The sequence below is a fragment of the Lissotriton helveticus genome, chromosome 9 (genome assembly GCF_964261635.1).
Source record: "Lissotriton helveticus chromosome 9, aLisHel1.1, whole genome shotgun sequence".
NCBI classification, from domain to species: Eukaryota; Metazoa; Chordata; class Amphibia; order Caudata; family Salamandridae; genus Lissotriton; species Lissotriton helveticus.
This window is the reverse complement of record NC_136070.1, coordinates 617,729,769-617,750,429: the sequence shown is the minus strand read 5'-3', so window position 1 is coordinate 617,750,429 and position 20,661 is coordinate 617,729,769. Positions and strand designations below refer to the sequence as shown.

The 20,661-nt window shown below is 44.5% G+C and overlaps 1 protein-coding gene across 1 annotated transcript in view; it reads left to right on the top strand.

The window, feature by feature from the left end:
* Nucleotides 1–20,661, top strand: part of MAP3K10 (mitogen-activated protein kinase kinase kinase 10) — a 232,858-nt gene that overhangs the window by 42,189 nt on the left and 170,008 nt on the right. The window lies entirely within an intron of this gene.

The following is a 20,661-nucleotide window of genomic DNA, read 5'->3' as shown; positions in this document are numbered from 1 at the left end:
TATGATCTAACCTCGAGAGACTACCATGAGCACCAGAATGATAGGTATATTGCAACTGCCCCGGGTGAAGCAAGCGCCAGCAATCAGTGAGCCCCAGCGTCTCTAGGAAGTCACTCAACCAAGTCTGGGCCTTCGGCAGTTCCCTGGGAGGGTGACGGTCACACATCCCCGAGACCACCGCATTAAAATCACCCCCAACCAAAAGCAGACCCTCGGGGAGACCCAGGATAAGTCCACTCAGATCAGCGAATGTGGTGGCTTGGAGGCCCGGGGGCACGTACACGGAAAGCAGAATAAGAACCTTCCCTTCCCAGCGCCCCACAATGGCGGCGTATCGTCCCTTATCATCCAGTATGACATCATCAATGGCCAAGGGGAGGGAGGTCCGAACCAGAATGCCTGCCCCTCTGGAGCCCGAAGTGAAACCCGAGTGCGCCACAAGGCGATAACCACGCCTATTCAGAGCGTAGCACTTGTTGCCGAGCAAATGAGTCTCCTGCAGTAAGACAACATCAGGAGACAAATGTTTCAGCAATTGCAGCACCACCCTCCTCTTGATCCCATCCCCCAACCCGTTCACGTTCCAACACAATATCTGAAGTCCCCTACCCCCATCCTCGAATTCAACCCCTCCCCCGCCCCACACCCAAAGCAACTGCATAAAACAGGAGTTTGCCTTTTCTTCGCCTTGCAAATAACAATAAAATTCAAACCAACAACCCAGTCCCCCCAACAATGTCAAAACAACTATACCCCCCACCCCGCACCCCTGCTGAAGACCAAAAAGCCCCATAAACTGCAGTGTGCCTGTCGCCCAACCACCCAACTAATCTACGAAAAGAAAACCCAGGAGGAGAAAGGACCCGCTCACCCCCCACCCACCCCCAAAAGGACTATTACTTGCAAACATTAATAACACAGCATAGCATAGTTCAAAGCCAACATGAAGGGTACGGGGTCAAAGTCAACATCTACTCCTGCTCCGTCGGGCCACCGTCCGCTCGATCCGATCTGCCAGAGTCCTCAAAAGGTTCTTGATCCGTAGGCAGCGAGTCAAGCCAGTCACTCACGACCCCAGGATGGTCAAAGAAAAAAGTACGATCCCTATGGACCACCCGCAAACGGGCCGGGAAGAGCATGGCATACTTCATAGACCTTTCCCGGAGTCTCTTCTTGACCCCTTGGAACCCCAGCCTCTGTTTCTGGACCTGTTGTGTAAAGTCCGGATAGAAGCTGACAGTTGAGTTCTCAAAGGCAATGGGACCAGACTGCCTCGAAGCCTGCAGGATAGCGTCTCTGTCCCGGAAATGAAAGATCCTCGCAATGATGGGTCGTGGGTTAGCACCCGATTTAGGTGTACCGCCGGGGATCCTATGTGCGCGCTCGACAGCGAAAAACTTGCTGAGACCCTTGGGCGCCAAGTGATTCAGCACCAGGTCTTCCACCAATAAGTCCGTCGAGGCAGCAGTCGATGATTCCGGGACCCCAATCAGGCGGATGTTATTGCGCCTGGCACGGCTTTCATAGTCCTCTAGGCGCCTAGAGAAATAGTCATTAGCTTTCCGCAGATTCCCGACTTCAGCCTATAAGTCAGAGACGTCAGTGACCAGGCTAGTGGTCTTGAGATCCAGGGATTTGACCTTTTCGTTTGTCTTCGCCAAATCCGCCCTGATCAGATTGACATCAATCGACACAGTATCCAGTTTGAGAGTCAAGGCCTCATATTGTTGCCCCAATGAAGCCTTCATACCGGTAATGGCGCCCATGAGATCTCGCAACGAGGGCTCTTCCTCAATCGATGAGTCCTCCGGCATTGCCGTCGAGGGTTTAGATGCTGCGCCCGGCGATCCTTTAGTAAGGGTGTACCGGTCCATAATGTTCGTTTGCAGAGCACTCCCTCGAACGCCCGGTCTAGTCTTGCGCCTCTCGCTCTCTGGCTTGGTGGCCATCTTAGATCCTGGACCCGTGCGGGTCGCCTGTTGTCGGGTGAAAATGGTGACTGCGGTGGCAAATGCAGGACCAAAAGAGCGAAGATGGTGCCAGTCTCAAAACTGAAAGCCACGACAGGTCGGCATCAGAAGCGGATAGACCAAAAGTATAGGCACGTCCGGCCGTCTACGTAGCTAACAAAGTCAGGTTGATCTCCGGACAGGAATCGAAACCAAAAGCGGTCGCCAGCCCATACAAGTCAGGCAATCAGTTGTTGTTCACTTACTGGACGGCAGGCCAGACAAGATAGCTCGGGGCGTCACGTTGGAGCAGGCCAGAAAACTGCGGCGATCTGTAGCTCTGGACCCCGAAGTCCAAAAAAGTTTTTGGGAACAGATAAATGATCAGTAGAACTGCGCCAGTAAACACCCGTCGTCCGAACCAGGATAAAGTACAGGATAGTCGATGGAGGTGGCGAGGGTCCGGGAGCCCTGTGCTCACGCGACCATCTTGGGTGCGCGCGAAGCTCCTCCTCCAACAGGGCAAATTATAGATGTTGCCATATGTTGCTCACTTCCACACCTATAACGTTGTTTTTTCTTACTTGTATCTTCCTTCTTTGTCTTAGGTTCCTTTCATTTTCTTGTTTCGGATGACTTTGTACGTTAGTCTTCGGCTCCTCCCTTGCAGAACTTCCTTGTGTTATCATTCTTTAAGATACTTTGATGTGTTTTCTATGTGCTCACTGTTTGGTCAAGGGATGGCCCTTTTCAGCTTGAAGGTTTTTGTTGTATTTTTAAGTTGTTGTTAACTCTCATGAGTTGATATCATTTAATCTCGCTATGCAAATCTCTAAACCTCCAGGTTACTACTGGGTTCCTTAGAGCGACCACATACTGATCTATTGGTCCCCCAGCAATTGCTATTGTGAATTTGTTTTGTCTTTGTACCATAATATTCTGTTTGTTACCATGGTTCTCTTCCAAAGCTGTCATTGCCCCTTCATAGTCTTCATCTGAATCCTTTGTGTTCATCTCTATTGCTATTCCTTCTACTTGGTGCTGGCAATATCCTTAAAAACCTCCTGTCCTCAAATCCTAAATTGCACAGTATATTTTTCCCACGAATATATCCCCCAAACTGCTTCCAAATAAGTTTCAAATACTTCTTTCCAATCGTCCCACACCATCACAAACCCCCCCCCCCCCTCCCCGGCTTTTGTAAAAGTTTTGGAGAGGCGGTTACTGACTGCATTTTCCCAATGAAAAAACAAAACCAATACCTGTGCAAGCATTTATTTATTTATTTATGTTATTTATTTTTTGATATTTATAGAGCGCATGCAAAGGCCCGTAGGCGTCTCGGCGCTGAGTATCTGAGTATTTACCCTGAAGAAACTAAGATGGTCTATTGATTAAAAAGCCAGGTCTTGAGTTGTTTACGAAAAGACCATAAAGATGGACTGGCTTTAATCGCAGATGGCAGAGAGTTCCACAACTTGGGGGCTGCTACCATGAATCTTCTATCGCCCCATAAGACCGTTTTTGTTCGGGGTATAGCAAGATCTCCTGAGCAGGATGAACGTAGTGTTCTAGATGGACGATAAGGAGTCAAATTGCGGATTAGATGAGCTGATCCTTGGTTATGCAGCGCTTTATACACAATGCACAGGGTCTTGAATTTTATCCTGTTTTTAATGGATAACCAGTGCAGCTCTTTGATGGTTTTGGAGGCAGAGTGATGTTTAGGGATATTACCCAGAAGCCTCGCGGCAGAGTTTTGTATTGTTTGTAATTTATGTAGGACACCCTCCTGTGCATTGAGGAACAGGGCGTTGCAATAATCCAAAGTGGACAGCACAAGAGAGGTGACAAGGGTTTTACCCGCTTTATCAGGTAAAAAAGGGAGAACTTTTTTAATGAGTTTCAATTTATAAAAAGCTGAGGATGTAATCTGGTTAGCGTGTGAATGGAATGTAAGACGCTCATCAAAGATGACTCCCAGATTCCTCACTTTGCTAACAGGCTCGGGGGGAGAGCCCATCGAGGAGGGCCACCAATTGGATGACCACTCGGGTGTTAATTGTCCAAAGACAACTACCTCAGTTTTCTCTGAGTTCAATTTTAAGCAATTGGAGGCCATCCAACTCCCTATTGCCATCATACCGGCCCTGAGATCATCTGCCACTTTATAGCCATTGTTCTTGATGGCTAAAACCAGCTGGGTGTCATCTGCGTAGGATGTAAGGCTCATCCCAAAAGCCCGAATGACATTGGCTAAGCCCGACACATAGATGTTAAAAAGTGTCGGGCTTAGGGATGAGCCCTGAGGTACACCACATGGCAGTGACATGGTGGACGATTGGAATGGTCCCGTTGTAACCACCTGGGTTCTATCAGCCAAAAAGGAGGCCAGGAGTCTGCTAGCAGTCCCCTGTACCCCCAAACCCTCGACACGGTCAATCAGGATGGTATGATCGACCGTGTCGAAGGCTGCAGATAGATCCAGTAGTATCAAAATGGCTGTACCCCCAGTGTCACGGATGAGTCTGATGTCGTCAGCTGCTTTAATCAAAGCTGTCTCCGTCCCATGACACTGGCGGAACCCAAACTGAGTTTCGTCAAGTAGCTGGTGTTCTTCCAAAAAAGCGGAGAGTTGTTTGTTCATAGCCCTTTCGGCTATCTTGGCCAGGACTGGTAAGTTGGCTATTGGCCGATAGCTTTTGGGTTCATCCTTGTCCAAATGTGACTTCTTTAACAGAGGTTTTATGATAGTTTGTTTCAGACTTTTTGGGTAAATACCTGTTTTGAACATGGCGTTACATATGAGGGATATAGCCGGGGTAATCTCTTCCAAAACTGGCTGTAAAACTTTAAAAGGACAAGGATCAAGTGCTGAACCTGATCTAATGGTGGCAGTTATATCCATAACCTGGGCTTCTGTAATTTCGACAAACTGAGTAAGCGTGGGGCCAATAAGAGTGTTAGGTGTACTTTCAGAAGAATTTTTAATATTGGTGGTAAATGCGGAGTATATGTCATTAACTTTATTAAAGAAAAAGTTAGCCAGTGTGTCACACAGAAGTTGAGATGGAGGAGGGGTCAAGTTGGAAGAATGACCAGCTAGCTGTTTTGCAGTATCATACAAAAGTTTATACGAATTTTTTGCAGTTTCTATTTTATGACTAAAAAATGATTTCTTGGCTTCATCAATCATTTGTTTATATTTGGCTACCATTTCCTTATATTTAGTTTTGGCCTCTTCGGCGTAATCTTTGCGCCAAAGCCTTTCTTTCTGCCTGCATTGTTGTTTCTGCTGTCTTAGGGCAGCTGAATACCAGGGAGCTGAGGGAGTAGATCTATTGCGGGATACTTGCTTAATGGGAACCAGTGAGGATGCTGCTGCATCAACCCAGTCATGAAATTGAGAGGTGGCTATGATTGGGTCTTGTGAGAAGGAGGGCATGGAGGCTACTAGAAAAGTTTTCAAATTGGAGCTGTCTATATCGTCCCATGCCTTGAAGGTTTGATTAGTGTTGCTGGGTTTCAGAGGAGCAACTGGTTGGTGAGGGTTAAGTGATGCCATGATGACATAATGGTCAGACCAAGTGACCGGAAAGGTTTGCGTTACATGAAGGTCATTGGAATTGGAAAAAATGCCATCCAAAGTATGGCCCCTATCATGCGTAGGAGATTTGACCATAAAAGACAACCCAAAGGTAGTCATATCCCCTAGGAACATAGCAGTGTCCTTATCTTCAGGTTTGTCAAAATGGAAATTAAAATCTCCAAGGACCGTAAAGGAGTTGTCAAGAGCGCATGATTCCAAGATGGATCTAAGATCGGTGATAAATCCTGTTCTTAATCCCGGTGGACGGTACAAAAGGATTCCTTTAAAATTGTCAGAGGGGGTCAGTTTGACAGAAAATTGCAAGGCTTCACATGAAGGCAAGGGGATGATGTTGGTTCTGACAATGAATGAGTCGCGTACAATAAAAGCAATCCCCCCACCTCTCCCTCGTGGTCTATCCAGTCTGTGGATAGCGAATCCCTTGGGGACTGCAATGACAATGTCTGGGTCGGATGAATTATCCATCCATGTTTCTGTCATGAACAGCATATCTAGGTTATTATCTTCTATTAAGTCAGTTATGTCCTGGCGATGTTTACCCAGCGAACGGACATTTATAAGTGCCAATTGAAAGGGTTTAAAGGGACGAGTCTTAGGTTTAGTTGGATAAGATTTATGTAAAATGGGTATCTGCAGTTGACAACAGGGGCAGGTTTGGGGAAGAGCCAAACCTCCAAAAAATATCGGGTCTAATCGGATACAGGACTGTTGTATTACAGGCCGTAGACCCTTGAGCGTATTTGCCGTATATGAGCCAGGGCAATCTGGGACACTCGGGTCAAGAAGACCAGGGGGACTGGCCCTCGGCCCGGGCCAGGCGCGGACGGGCACAGACGGGCCCGCCTTTGGCGCGCCTTCGGCGCGCCGCCGGCGCGCCCGCTGCGCCCGCCCGCTGCGCGGACGGGTGAACCTGTTGTTTATATCCGCCATTAGCATAATAATATAAGCACTATAACTGAAACTATAAACGGGAAGAAATATATATAGATATTTATCTATATTCCCTTGGCTTCCTTTATTCCTTTCCTTTTTCTGCACGTTGTTGGATGAGGATCAGACAAACCGAAGTCTTGGGTTTTTGTGGTTTGGTGAGTAGAACTTGACTTCCTAGGTGTCCTTAAGCTCACAGGGGCTACCCCATCTTAAGTGATTATGCCATGCCAATCATTAACCCAAAGTGAGGTCCACATTCCTTTTTGCGTGCGAAGTTACTTCCTGCTTTCACTCTTGCAAGATGACCACATTTTAGAGAGAGTCTTAATTTCCTTGGTCATGTTCCAACAGAAACCTCTGCTAAGCCATCAAATTACGTACCTTCAGTACCCAGTGCTGCTTATCCACCTGCGGCTTACATCATTAAGCGGGACACAAACTCTTGTTGACTACAACTGGATCATAGTATGTTGCTCGCTTGCAGTTTGCATGTGCAGCATAATTGCAACAGTCTTGGTGGTTGCCTCCTCCAACTGATGTCTGCCATGCTCACCTCCTGATTCCATTGTGACAATCGTGAATTTTGAGGCTCCTTAAACGAACTATAGGTACAAATGAAACAATTCAAGTGATGCACACAAAATATGACATAGTTATTTTTCTAGATCACCAAACACATACTGTGACTAATGATCATAGTCACTCTGCAGCTCTTGATCTACAGCATTGAACAATAAATAGGGCGAGCGGCAAATTCCCATTCACAACAATAAAACCAAGCCTGGACTCCACATCACATCCATCCTTGGGGACGGCTGACCCAGGATTATTAGGTGGTATGACTCAAACTGCCAGACTGTAGATCAATCAATCAGTACTTGTAAAGCGTGCTATTCACCCTGAGGGGTAGAGTAAGGCAAATGCGAGCGTACAGTGCACTAATTCTGAGCAAAATTAAGTTAAGGAGCAAAATTAATCTGACAGCGCAGCCTATGATACGTTCTTAGTGGCTAGTACATAATGGATCTTGTTGTATACAAATGTATATGCAGTGAAGGGGCTCTTAATATATCCCCCTCCATTAGTCTTGATGAACTAAATGGTGCAACTTTATATATTTGCCTAGAACACCGCATGGTAGGAAGGTTTCTGACTCGTCTTCATTGAAAGCCAATCGGGCGTCTATACCCAATTACACCATCCATCTCAAACACCAAAAGATGTCTTTAGCATGCATAGTGTATGTTCTAGCTCGTGCCAATTCTTTCTCTTCCATTCCTCCCCTATTTCACCTTTCCTAATCTCTTTGCTATAGTATGTGTGCATGACACTCATAATTTTTGGCTGTGTGCATATTGTACTTCTCATATTCAACAAGTGATGTGTATTGCTCCCCCAGTGATTACTGTGTTTTGTACATGGCCCTTCATCAGCAGCTATTTACCCATCTTGAATTTCTGCCACTTTTATTCGTCGAGGCAGAGATGAAACACTGGGTGGTACTCTATAACCTATACAGTAGGACCAGTGCATATGAAGACTGTGCCGGGGCCACTGAGCTTTGCATCAAGTTTTTCTCCAATGCAGTTCTGGTGGGTACGGCATTTGACCGCATATAGCAGCTGTCTGACACCAGGTATCCAGTACCAACACAAGCGAGTTACACCACACCAAGAGCATATGTTAAGAAACGCTATTAAAAATCACTTTATAAGAGACCTCATACTAAGAGATACTATCAAACTGTAATTGAAAGAATAGGTGAATAAGCCAGTTCGAGGAAACGGAACAGGAATGATAGCAACATAGAGCTGAAAAGCGTGCAGCATTACTTGTTTTAAGAAATTGACCATGAATAAGTGCACTAAAAGAACTGAAATTCTAAGTTAAGTGCCTCAACAAGGAGAACAAACAGTGCAAATGATCAGCTGCGCGACAAAGGTGATTATATATAAACAGCGACTATAATGTAAACTGTTAATGCAAGTACAACTTTAGAAAAAACTTTAGAAAATGGGGGAATCTCTGGAACCTCAGGTGGACTTAGAATTTCATGTATTGAAAAAAATGTAAGCACCTTATTGACTGCTCTGTATGGCACTTCATACATCCGTTCCTCCAGTTATCGACCTGGCAAACAATAAATTCAAGTAAGCCACGAAACCAGATGATATTTCAGGTGATTCACTCAAAACCACAATCCCAAATCATAGTTAAGAGATGTAACAAATACACTCAAATTGAGTAACTAAAGATCTACTCTTCACACTTAGGTGGCCTGAACAACCCACTTTAGTCAAAATTATGGCCAAAGACAAATCATTTAAGGCCTTCATAACCTTCATCTCAACAACCTTCATATAATCGAAGGGATACTTACAGCTTGGAGAAGATTGTCAACAACATTGAAGGAAGAATAGATTGGGCCCAATTCACAAAAGTAATTTGAGACAAAATCCTAACTATACGACTTTCGGTATTCACAGAATGCATTTAGGAGTACTAAAGTTAGGTTTTTGTCTTAGTTAAACTTAAGTTTTGGTCTTAAGTTAAACTTAAAACAAACTCATGTTTAACTCAGACAAAATCCTAGTCGTAAAGTTAGGATTTTGTCTCAGTTAAACTTCTGACATACAAGTAGTGTATTACTTTCCTATTATGTGCAACCTTAAAAGTAACTTATTAGTGTGAGAAGGACATATAGTGCTCGGTGAGATGGTGGCCCAGGCAATATAAATGCTGCAAACCAATGAAGGCCCTACGGAAGAAGAATCTTGTATTAGTCATTCATTTGCTACTAACGTATACGTTTGTAATTTTGCAGTGCAATCTCCTGATATACTCCATACCTGTTGAAAACAGTCCACAAACTACCACATCTTGGCACCAGAATCTGCCGGGGGGGAAGGGGGGGAGAGAAATATCCTTCTCTGTGCCCGGGGGGGACAACTCTTCTGGAGGTGAAGAAGTTGCAATACTCTAGCCCGATGCTGGCGCCAGCAACTCGTAATGTGACTTCAGGCTGACCCTGGAGATCACAAGCTGTGCTGCAGGATAGCATAGCATTGAACACAAAACCACTGGGTATGGGCTCCCACAGGCATTGCTTGCCACACTTGTGTAAAGAACAAAACGGTTGCAAATGCCACTAATTTTTCAAAATGAACATTCGTTGAATGAACATACGATTGAAACAATATGTTTAATGAAATCAATTCTGTTTGTTTTAATTTTTTTGCATTTTCATTTGAACACTTCTATTTGAAAATAATTTTTCATATATTCTACAAATATTAAAAACCTGGAGTGCACAACAAATAACATATACAGTGATAACAGACTTGTTGAATATTTACAGTGTAATACAACTTGCTCACCATTCAGTCTTCACTCATACAACACTCAATCCACTACAAACCAAACCGACTGTCAACAAAACATAAATGATTCGAAAAATTGCTGAATTGAATCTCCAGCAACAAAAGCCAAATGTTTTTTTACAATCTGTACAAATATTCCCTCATTAATGAATCAATTGTGGGGTTTTTTGGGCTATTAAAGGGGTCTACGCGTTTCGAACTACCATTCTTGCGTAGTTCTCTTCAGGACCAATCTGTAATGAAAAAAACAAGATCTATTGTAGGGGGGATAGATTGACACTACACTGCCCTCCCCAAAACTCGAGTGTCCTCACCTACCTTGCGCTCGACAACACAAGCTGGAAGGGTTGTGATCCCAATCTAAAAAATACATCAGGAAATGCCAAAGTCAGAAATGCATTAACAGAATCTAGCATACTGGCAGGCAACCTTGCATTCATACCCCTGACTTACTTGGGGATTACCAGTGCGCTCACGGATTTGCCTGGCTCGCCTGTCTGTAATGGAGACAAAAACATGTGCCGGTTGGTTGCAGCCCTACGTGTAGCTTGTCTGGAGAAACAGAGTGATGCAAGCGCCGTTTACCTGATTAAGGCGGGTCAGGCGCGTTGTATGCAGGAAAGAATCTATCGCCTTTGTTATTTTCAATGTTGCCTCGTGGCCGTTCTGTGTGAACAAAACGTGGACGGCAGGTTTATGAATCACTACGATTTTCATTAAAAGCGGCGGTAGTTGCAGGCCAAATCCATGATTCAGACTTACTGCACAATTCGTGGCTCAGTCACGTCTGTGTCCCCGGGCGTCCGGACGCTACACTGGATTGCGGGCACTTCCTGGTTACCCTAGGATTGTGGGTAATGTAGTCCCAACTGTCCCGGCTTCAACGAGGACAGAACTTTATTGTCCAGGCGCTACATTTAATGTGAACACTTCCCGGTGCACTTTGAATTGTGGATGATGTAATTTGCTGGCCATTAATGACAATGAGAATCGACAAATTTTGTATAATGGTGCATGCCACGGTGTTATAGTCCCAGGTCTCACGGCTGACCAGAATTTATTGTTCAGACGTTGCACTTAGTATGAACACTTCCCGAGGTCCTTGGAATTGTGGATGATATGGTATCAATGAAATTAGGCAACCTTTTGGTTTATGTGTCTGGTGGTGCATGCAACGGTGTATTATTGTGCCCAAATATGGTGTATTTATTTCGCACTCCACCTGGGATCAAATGAACCATACCACGATGTTCATTCTGTTCAGGTTTGCCCTGTTCTCCAATAATTACTGGTTTGCCGAGCTTATAGTTTGAAAATCTCAGACAGCTCGTTTAATCCAGAAAACACAGTATTAAATTTCAAAATGAGCATGGCCTCTCTTTTTATTAGTTTGGCATCCAAATCACCTCCTCTGGTGTCGTTCTCCACTTTGGAAATGACTGTCCAGGTTAATTCATTTTCATGGTGGTTCTTTTCTTTCCAGTGGTTGACCAAAGGGGCATTGGCAACATTGTTCTTGATTCGGGATTTATGCTGTTGAATCCTTACGCCTACCTCTTGGATAGTTTTTCCGATGTATAAGAGGTCGCATGGGCATAAAATTCCATATACAACATACCTCGTTTTACAATTGGAGAATGTCTCGTGTTTCCAATTAATTGTACTGTGGGTGAATACTTTGCCTTCTTTCGTCGAATCGCAACATGAACAATTGCCGCATTTGTGGTGGCCTTGAATGGGAGGCAGGCGTAGCATATTTCTCAAGTCCGGATTTTTTGTCGTTGGTAGTGCAGCTCTTACCAGATGGTTGGAAATACTGTGATTTTTCCTGAATGCAAACAAGGGTTCCTTATGCAACATTTGGTCTAGATCTTTAACCAGATGCCAATTCTGTTTTACTAATTTCTTTAGTCTGTTTGAGTTGGGGCAGAAAGTTGATACGAATACCTTTCCTATCCGTATTCTTTTTAGGTCTCCTTTCTAGTAAACATTCTCTTGGTGTCCACCATGCTCTTTTGCAGGATTTCTTGAGGAGTTTCTTTGGATAACCTCGTTGTTTTAAATTGTTGGTCAAGACCTCCGCATGCCTTAGATATTCTTGCTTTTCCGTGCAATTACGGCGAATACGGAGATACTGCCCATATGGCAAATTTTCTTTGAGGCTCCGTGGGTGGTTGCTCCCGAAGTGTAATGCTTTGTTGCGATCTGTGGGCTTTTTGTATAGCGTTGTTACTAGGCCGCCCATGGAGGGATATACTTCCACGTCCAGGAATGGCATCTTATCACATGAGTAGTCCAAACTAAAATGAATCGCTGGCACTCTGTTGTTGAGCCATTGATGGAAGTTTTTTAAATTCTCTTCCGACCAAGCTAAAATGAATCGCTGGCACTCTGTTGTTGAGCCATTGATGGAAGTTTTTTAAATTCTCTTCCCAGGATAGCATAGCATGGCACAAACATAGGCCAATGAATCAAAACCGCATGCTGCGAACCCACTCCAATTAACGTATTAAGCTGCGCAGTTCTACAAAGTCAGTGAGTGTAGCATGCTTTACAGTCCGTGCGCCCGATGCTTGTGGCAGCCAGTTTAGTGTGTATTCGCTGCACACACATACAAAGTCCGGGGCTGCTTGAAAGTGAAAGCGGGCATGGGAAGGAAAGCACGTCATGCATGCAGTAGGAAAAACCCATAAAAAAAAAAGAGTGCTTACAGACTAAATAAGACATACCATTCCGCATCCGAAATAAAAGGGCCAGTTGTCGTGGGAGGTTACAAATGCAGACAAAGCGGCACCAAGAAGTGACTAAAACCCTAATGCAGACTCCCAAGCCAGCATTTAGGAAGGACAATGACACAAGCCAATGAAAAATATGGATGGAGAGTGGACAGGGCTTCTCTTCCATAATCCACTACAACAAATCTCGCAGAGCAGCGCATGTGCGCTGACTCAGGCTTGACCTAAAAAGAGTAATTTCTGAGTTGTGATGTTTCTCCGGTCCTTTCTTGAGTAACTCATCCAGCAGAGGTTTGTTTTTTGTGCTTTGTTTTACCATTAGGAGAATTTTGATGAATTTAGAGGCATTAATCATCAGTAGTCCTATCTAGTGTGAGGCAGTGCAGATCAGAAGTAAACTAGGTCAAAGGATTTGGGTCCCAGGAAGTGGCTCTTGTTCTGACAGCATGTTGCCTCTAATCTCCTCAGGTAGGCTTGACCTAGGCTTGGTTTTGAGTCTATCTACCCACGCCTTCCTGCAGCCCAACTTCCTACCGCTATTAACAAATCCTTGCATCACTTCATGAGACTGGGCCTCTTCTCTCTGCTTCTACACATGCGATTGTTCACTGATTTGAGCATTGTTGCAGCTGCCCGTTTGTATTCTTCAAGTGAACATCAGATCCCAGGTTAACCCAATCAGTTATCCTTCAGTGGTCAATGCTCTCACCGGCATCAAATTAGTCAACATTAACTGCTGAAACGGCACTATGAAATGAAAAGACAGCAGTAGTAAGCTGTATTTCCAAAATGTGGCCCATTCTCTTAAATGCAAATCACTAACTCCAGTTTTAATGCCTATTTCCACTATCCACTCTTTTATGTGCTGAAACCATATTTCCTTTGGGACAAGAGTGAACTGGGCCCACTTTTGTCTTTGGAAGTCTCTTTGGGCATATACCTCTGAGAACTGTCCCAATGAGGGCATTGTCAAACGATATTGCAACACAAACACGTATCATAACTGAATGAAAGCTATCCACTCTTCATAAGTTAACAATATCTTTGAATTCCATCTGCATGGATATATTTAGCTGCCTACACCCTGTCTTCCAGGTTGGGCGGGGATTCCTTAATCCAGCTAGGTACCATTTGCTGCCTTCAGTGTCACTTCCCCCCAACTAGTCACAACTATGTTTTACATCATTCAACACAAAGTTTGTTGTGCATCAGAGGGAGGCAGGCCATTCTCTACCAGGTTGGTCGACCACATTTCCCAAACTGTACAACCATTCAGCCTAATTATGAAATGTTAGATTGCTAGGCATTACCACTTCAAAGCCAAATCTATTGGCATTGTCTATTCTTTTTAAAATTATTTAATTTGCTCATTGTTTCAACTGTTGCTGTTGAGTGGCTGTAATAAACATTCACAATCTTTTAATTGCAATGAAATTAAAGTTGTACTTGTAAAGCGCACTTATACCCCAACTGGGGTGTCCTGGCGCTGAAACGCATACCGCTGTGGAACCTTTCCTGGCTTTTCCCTGTGAAATGTCCACTCCTGGGCACCCCCAAGGTGAAGCCAGGCATCTCAGCGCTGTTGAGGCCATTGTGGAGATTAAGGAGGCTATTGCCCAGAGTTGCAGAGTGGGACCCATGAGTAGAATAGGCACCGAGGCGAGAATTATCAGGTCCGAGGAAATTGAGCCCAAGACCCACCGAGGCGGGAATTGAACCCTGGTCCCGGGCCAGACCTCTGCATCAGGGTCTGCCGCTCTAACCATTGAGCCACACTTCTCCATTGAAACATTTCTAGTGTTAGTCCTTAGCCTTCCCTTTCCTATTCCATGCTATTTAACTTATTTTTAGTAATATCAAACCCTGTAAATACCCCACCCTTCTGTGGTCTCCTTGTTATCAGGACATAAATGTACGTTTTGAATAGCAGTGCACCTTCAGCCTTTCTCACTTGTAATCAGGGTGTAAATTTAAATATTTGTTTTCAGTAGCAGTGTACTTGGAGCCTTTCCCACTTGTAACAAGGGCACAACTTGTCTAGTATTGTTCTTCCAGAATTTCCACTTGTAAATTGGACATAAATTATTGTTTTCTGTAGCAGTGCACCTGCAGCCTTTCACGCTTGTAATCAGGACCTATAAGTCTGTTTTCAGCAGCAGTGTACCTGCAGCATTTCCTGCTTGAAATCAGAGCCTAGAGTCTGTTTTCAGCAGCAGTGTACCTGCAGCCTTTACCGCTTGTAATCAGGTCCTACAAGTCTGTTTTCAGCAGCAATGTACAATGTACCTGCAGCCTTTCCAGCTTGAAATCGGAGCCTAAAGTCCGATTTCAGCAGCAGTGCCCTGCAGCCTTTCACGCTTGTAATCAGGGCCTATAAGTCGATTTTCAGCAGCAGTGTACCTGCAGCCTTTCCTGCTTGAAATCAGAGCCTAAAGTCTGTTTTAGCAGCAGTGTACCTGTAACCTCCTTCTCCCCCCCCCACCAGCTGTGCGAGCATCCCACGTGCCCTCCCGCTGTTCACTTCCTCCCATCAATTATGGAGACCAAGACCTTTGAGGTCTTAGAACGGCTGCAGTTTATTCACATGATAAGCTGGTACATAAGCTATTAAGATTGCATTGGTCATTAATATGCTCAGCTTCATGCTTAACTCTCTCTGCCCTCAAGTCTCCCTGCTGTGAGGCATCCCAAGGACCTTGTTCGGGCAATTGTCCTTTTATGTCCTTGTGAGAAGTGAGAAGAGTATTTATTGTTAAACTTTGTACCTACCCGCCCGACTCTTTGCGGCTGCGATGCCTCAATTTTCTGGTATGGGTGTGATAAACTTTCCATAGGCCAAAACAACACCATGCTGACTACTTCTCCCAGTTACCTTTTGGACGCCCTTTGTGGGCACACGTCTCCTCTGTTTGGGGCTTTTAAATAAAACATGTTTAGCCACTTTGGTGCCCTTGTTTATGGCATGCTTTTTTTCGTATCTTTCTGGTGCTGTGGCCCTTGGGTGTCGCCCATGGGGGAGGAGGGGTTAGCCAAATCCCTCAAGGGTCAGCTGCACCTCCCGGTCAGTGGTACTTCCCACTTGTAGTCCTGAATGTCTCTTCAGGAGTAGTGTGCTTGCAGGGTTGCCCACTTGTATTCAAGGCATAAATATTATTTTTTGGTAGCAGTGTACCTACAACTTTTCCCACCTGTAATCGGGCGTAAATGTTTGTTTTCAGCAGCAGTGTACCTGCAGCCTTTCCCATTTGCAGTCCTAGTCTGAATCTCTCTTTGAGGCAGCAGTGTACTAGCAGGGTTTCCACTTGTAATGAGGGCCTAAATATTGCTTTTCAATAGCTGTGTACCATGGGCCTTTCACACTTAAATAGGGCTCAAATGTTTTGTCTAGTAGCGTTCTTGCAGCATTTCCCAGTTGTATTTATGGTATAAATTGTTTTCCGTATCAGTAAAGTCTGCAGCCTCTCCCACTTGTACTCACGGCCTAAATGTCTGTTTTCAGGAGGAGTCTACCTGCAGACTTTACCACTTGTAATCTGGGCCTAAACGACTCTTTTCAGCAGCAGTCTGCCGTCAGCCTTTTCTGCTTGTAATCAGGGCTTAAATTAACCCTGGGTGGTGAACTCCGCTATACTCGCTGAGTTTTCCCGCACTCTGCGTTACGCGGAGCTCGCGGAGTTCCAAAAAACGCTGCTTTGCGCAGAGGAGCGGATTTTTTTCCTCGCTCGCGTTCACCAACGTCAAGTTGGCGAGCGAGGAAAATCCACCTCCCGGTGAGATTTTTCCTTGTTCGCGATCATCAACATCAAGTTAGCGATCGTGAGCGTGGAAAATAAACATCCTGGCGAGATTTCTCAACGCGGGGGGGGGGCAGGTTTCTCATTGCGAGTGGTCGCGTATGCTCGCGATGAGAAAGATGCCGCTCGAGTAAAAATCTACTCGAGCCGCAGAGAAGGAAAGAAGGGACCGCTTGCGCTGTGCAAGGTGTCGTTCGCAATGATTGTACAGTGCCGGATGCATGTCCACACTGTGCAATCACCGCAAACTGCATTTTTCTATGGAACTCCGCCTCTTGCGGAGATCCACGTAGTGCAACAGAGTTTTTTTGCCACTTCGCGGAGTTCTACGTAGTGAAACTCCACGAACTCCGCCCGCGGTTAGCTTAAATGACTGTTTTCAGGAGCCGTGTACTGGCAGACTTTCACACTTGTAATAAGGGCCTAAATGTTTTGTGTAGTAGCGTTCTTGCAGCCTTTCCCACTTGTATTTAAGATACAAATTCTTGTTTTCCGTATCAGTGTACCTGTAGCCTCGGCCACTTGTAATCACAGCCTAAATGTCTGTTTTAAGGATCTAACATCTTTTCCCGCGTGTAATCTGGGTCTAAACGTCTCTGTCTACCCGCAGCCTTTTCACCTTGTAATCCGGGCGTAAATGACTCTTCGCAGCAGCAGTGTTACCGGCAGCCATTCCAACTAGTAATCGTGGCCTAAATGGCTGTTTTCAGGAGCCGTGTACCTGATGCCTTTCCCACGTGCAATCTAAAGTATGTTTTCTTTAGCAGTTAACTATAACCGCACCCTTTCTAACTTGAAATGCCTTTTTTACTTTATAAGGCTCACGTTTTTTTCTCTCTCAGCCAGTGCCTGGAGGTAAGATGGGATCAGGAGATAAAAAACTAAGAACTTATTCCCCATTGTGTTTTATCTGTCCATGCGTTTAATGTTCTGGTACATATGGGTCTTAATTAATATTCGCAATAGCAAATGCAGTTACACAGTACGGTGGTTACATTCTGGTAGGTGTGGGTTGCAGACATATAGACAGATGTTTCCAAAAGCTTGCAGAGTAAAACAAAAGCTCATTTAAGAAAATGTGTACAAATGTATACACCGAAGCAGAGGGCGAGAGCTTATATGAAGGGAGGAGCTAACTCAGGCAAGAGTTTTGGTGGAAGAGGGCTGATGTTCAGCTGAGGTACACAGTGAAGAGAGAGGATTTTATTTCTTTCCTGGAGAATAGGCATGTTGGGTCCAGTCGGATGAACGGATAGTTTGTTTGAGATGGGGACAAAGCCGGAGAAGCCTTTTTTGCTTTCTTTGCATTTGATATCTCCAGTTTCGTCAGGTTTGTGCTGCAGTTTTGACCAGAGAAGAAGAATTTTTCAGCAAGGTACTTTCGTTTGTTGATTTGGATATCTTTGTAAATGATGCTGTATTTTGAACTTTTATAAGTGCTGGAAGGCAAAACAATGAAGAGACTTGAATGCGGATGTGATATGGTTGTATGCGCACTGACCAGTGATGTAAGATCCTACCCAAACTTCTTCATGATCCTACCCCGTGAAAGTTTATAAGCAGGAATTTATGGCTTCTTTTTTGATTTATGTAGAAAACCCTAAAAAAACTTAAGCAAAACTACAGTGATAACTTTCAAAACCCACATTAATGGATATTGTAGGGTTATTGTGGACTTGTTGTGGAGCAACACAAACCAGAGATTCCAAGGCCAGTACAAACTTAAGTGCAAGATTTGTAAATGTTGTACTTAAACGAGGTGCCGTAATGTAACATGAAAACAACTGCACTTTTTGCTCCATCAGTGGTCCAAATTTGATTATGGTTAGAATCTGACAGGCAGTCAGACAATCAACCACTACAGTCTTTACTGGTCTAGTAGCATTTCATATTTAGAGATCCCTGCCAGGTTGGAGATTTTTTTTCACCTACAGTGCATCTGCTGACACAGCTGGATTACTCTTGGTGGAAAGGTAATAATACCACCGCTATCGTGGCCATTTTTCATTTTTTTTTTTAGGTTTCAAATACAAACTCTCCACTCAAGTCAAGTCAAAGAATACTTTATTCGGCCACTAAAAGCTGTAAAAGCAAAACATGAAACAACATTTAAAAGGACAATAACATATAAGGGTTCCGCGTGTGCATTTAAAAGTAAAAAATGGCCCAAATAAATTTAACTAAGTCTAACACCACAGGCAGATAAAAACTCATCATTTAAAAACAGTCGCCGAATGCCACTTTAAATATAAAGTGCAAGAAATAAAGTGCAAAAGTGATAAGGCATTAGCTTGTAAAACTGACTGCATGGTCACACTGTGCAAAGCATAAGAATAACACATGTATTATCTCAGAAAAAGATTAGCCTAACTACTGCAAAGGCTACCTCTGCCTTAGTCTTAATGCCCCTGTAAAAAAAACTTGCAACCCCAAAGCAGACCATGGGAGAGTGAAGCATTCGTAGCTATATTAAGTCAGGCCTCACTTGAACGAATTGGCCAGGTCTGAGCAGCGGGAGAATACATTTTGTATGCAGGGGTCATAAAATTCACAGAAAAAGGTAAAATGTAGAGTGTCCTGTTCAGAGAAGTTATCACAAGGACATGGCTTTAAGGCACCCGGCTCCGTGTAGCCTTTAGGAAATTGCTAATAGCCACTGTACCAGGTTCAGTCTGAATCTGGTTAACACGAAGCAATGGTGCACATTAGTGACTAATGATAGATAAAGCTGCACCTGTAGACTCCGGCTCAATAAAACAAACTTCTTCACAGTGAGCTTGGTTAATTCCTTGCCCTCCCCCCCCCCCCCCCCCCCCCCAGCTGCTTAGCCAAGAACAGATGTTTAATGTTACTAATTACCAGGGGGCCTAAAGGCTTGGGGTTGGTATACAAATCAGGGCAACCTAGCCAACTCATTTGCTTTATAATGTACTTTAACCAGGGGATACGTAGGGCCCCCTCAAGTGAAGTCCAGTCCGTTACAACAGGTTGGTTTAGATTGGTGGTTGGACAAGACAAAATTATCAGCCAGCACAGGTGTGGGGAGACTGCTTTAAGGCCAAAGATATATCCCATGCCAAGCTCCTCGTACATAGTAAAAGCTGGGGTACTGCGGGGAACAGCAAGAAGCCTACACATACATTTATTTTCTGCCCCCTGTATATCCCTCACATCTTCATGTGCCCAGACATCGCATCCATACGTGGCCACAGGGGCACATTTTTCCCTGTAGACTTTCAGTAGGGAGGCTATGGGCTTTGACCCCAATCTTTTTGCAAAATCCAAGCTTTCCACAGCTGCTCTTGCCAGAACATTCTTTTTGTGTGTTCTTTGTGCTACCCAGGTCCCTCGGTTGTCCAACAGCACCCCCAAGTAGGGAAAGTTTAACACTTTTCTTAATTCAGCCCCCTACAAAAGAACTTACACCTAGCAGCCTTCTCAGTGCCAATCATCCTAGTGTGGGATTTTGTAAAGTTAGTGGCTAGATCAAGGAAGTCCATAAAATCAATAAAAACATTTAAAAGTCTTTAGATGCCTACAGCAGTCCTGGCAAACAACACTGCTTCATCTGCGTACAGAAGTCCAGGGATCAATTTTGAGCAAACTCTCGGAATATCGTTGCTACTAGACGAGAGAAGATTCCCTAGCTTATTAATGTAGAGTGTGAACAGTAGGGGTCCAAAATGCATCCCTGCCAGACCCCTCTCTTGACTTCCCTGGAGTCCTCATTAAATCTCACTGCCTCAGTAGTATTGTTATGGGCGCAGTGTAGAAAGGCTACCAAGTCTGCATCCAGACCCAGGTCCCAGAGGATCAACCATAATTTGGATCCGTTCACATGGTCGAAAGCAGAGGTTAGATCCATGACTGCCATTTTTCAGGGAGCCTTTCTTTGCTACTGTATATTTCCGTACCACTAAATGCAGATTGATGCATTGGTCAAGTGTCCCTTGACCTTGCTTGAAGCCATACTGTAGATCAGAAATAACATTAAAATCATCTAGCCAGGATGTTAAACGGTCTAAAATCACTTTCCCCATGATTTTAGCAGCAGAGTCTAAGACAGAAATCAGTCGGTAACATGCAGGATTGTCCCTTGAACCCTTTTTTAAAATAGGTATAATAATGGCCTTAGTCCAAGAGGGAGGGAAACCACACATGCATGTCACATTAAAGTCCCGAGCCAGTATCCTGGCCCATACCAGAGGGTCAGCCTTATACAGGTCCGAAGAGACCCCATCTGGACCTGGCGCTTCCCCC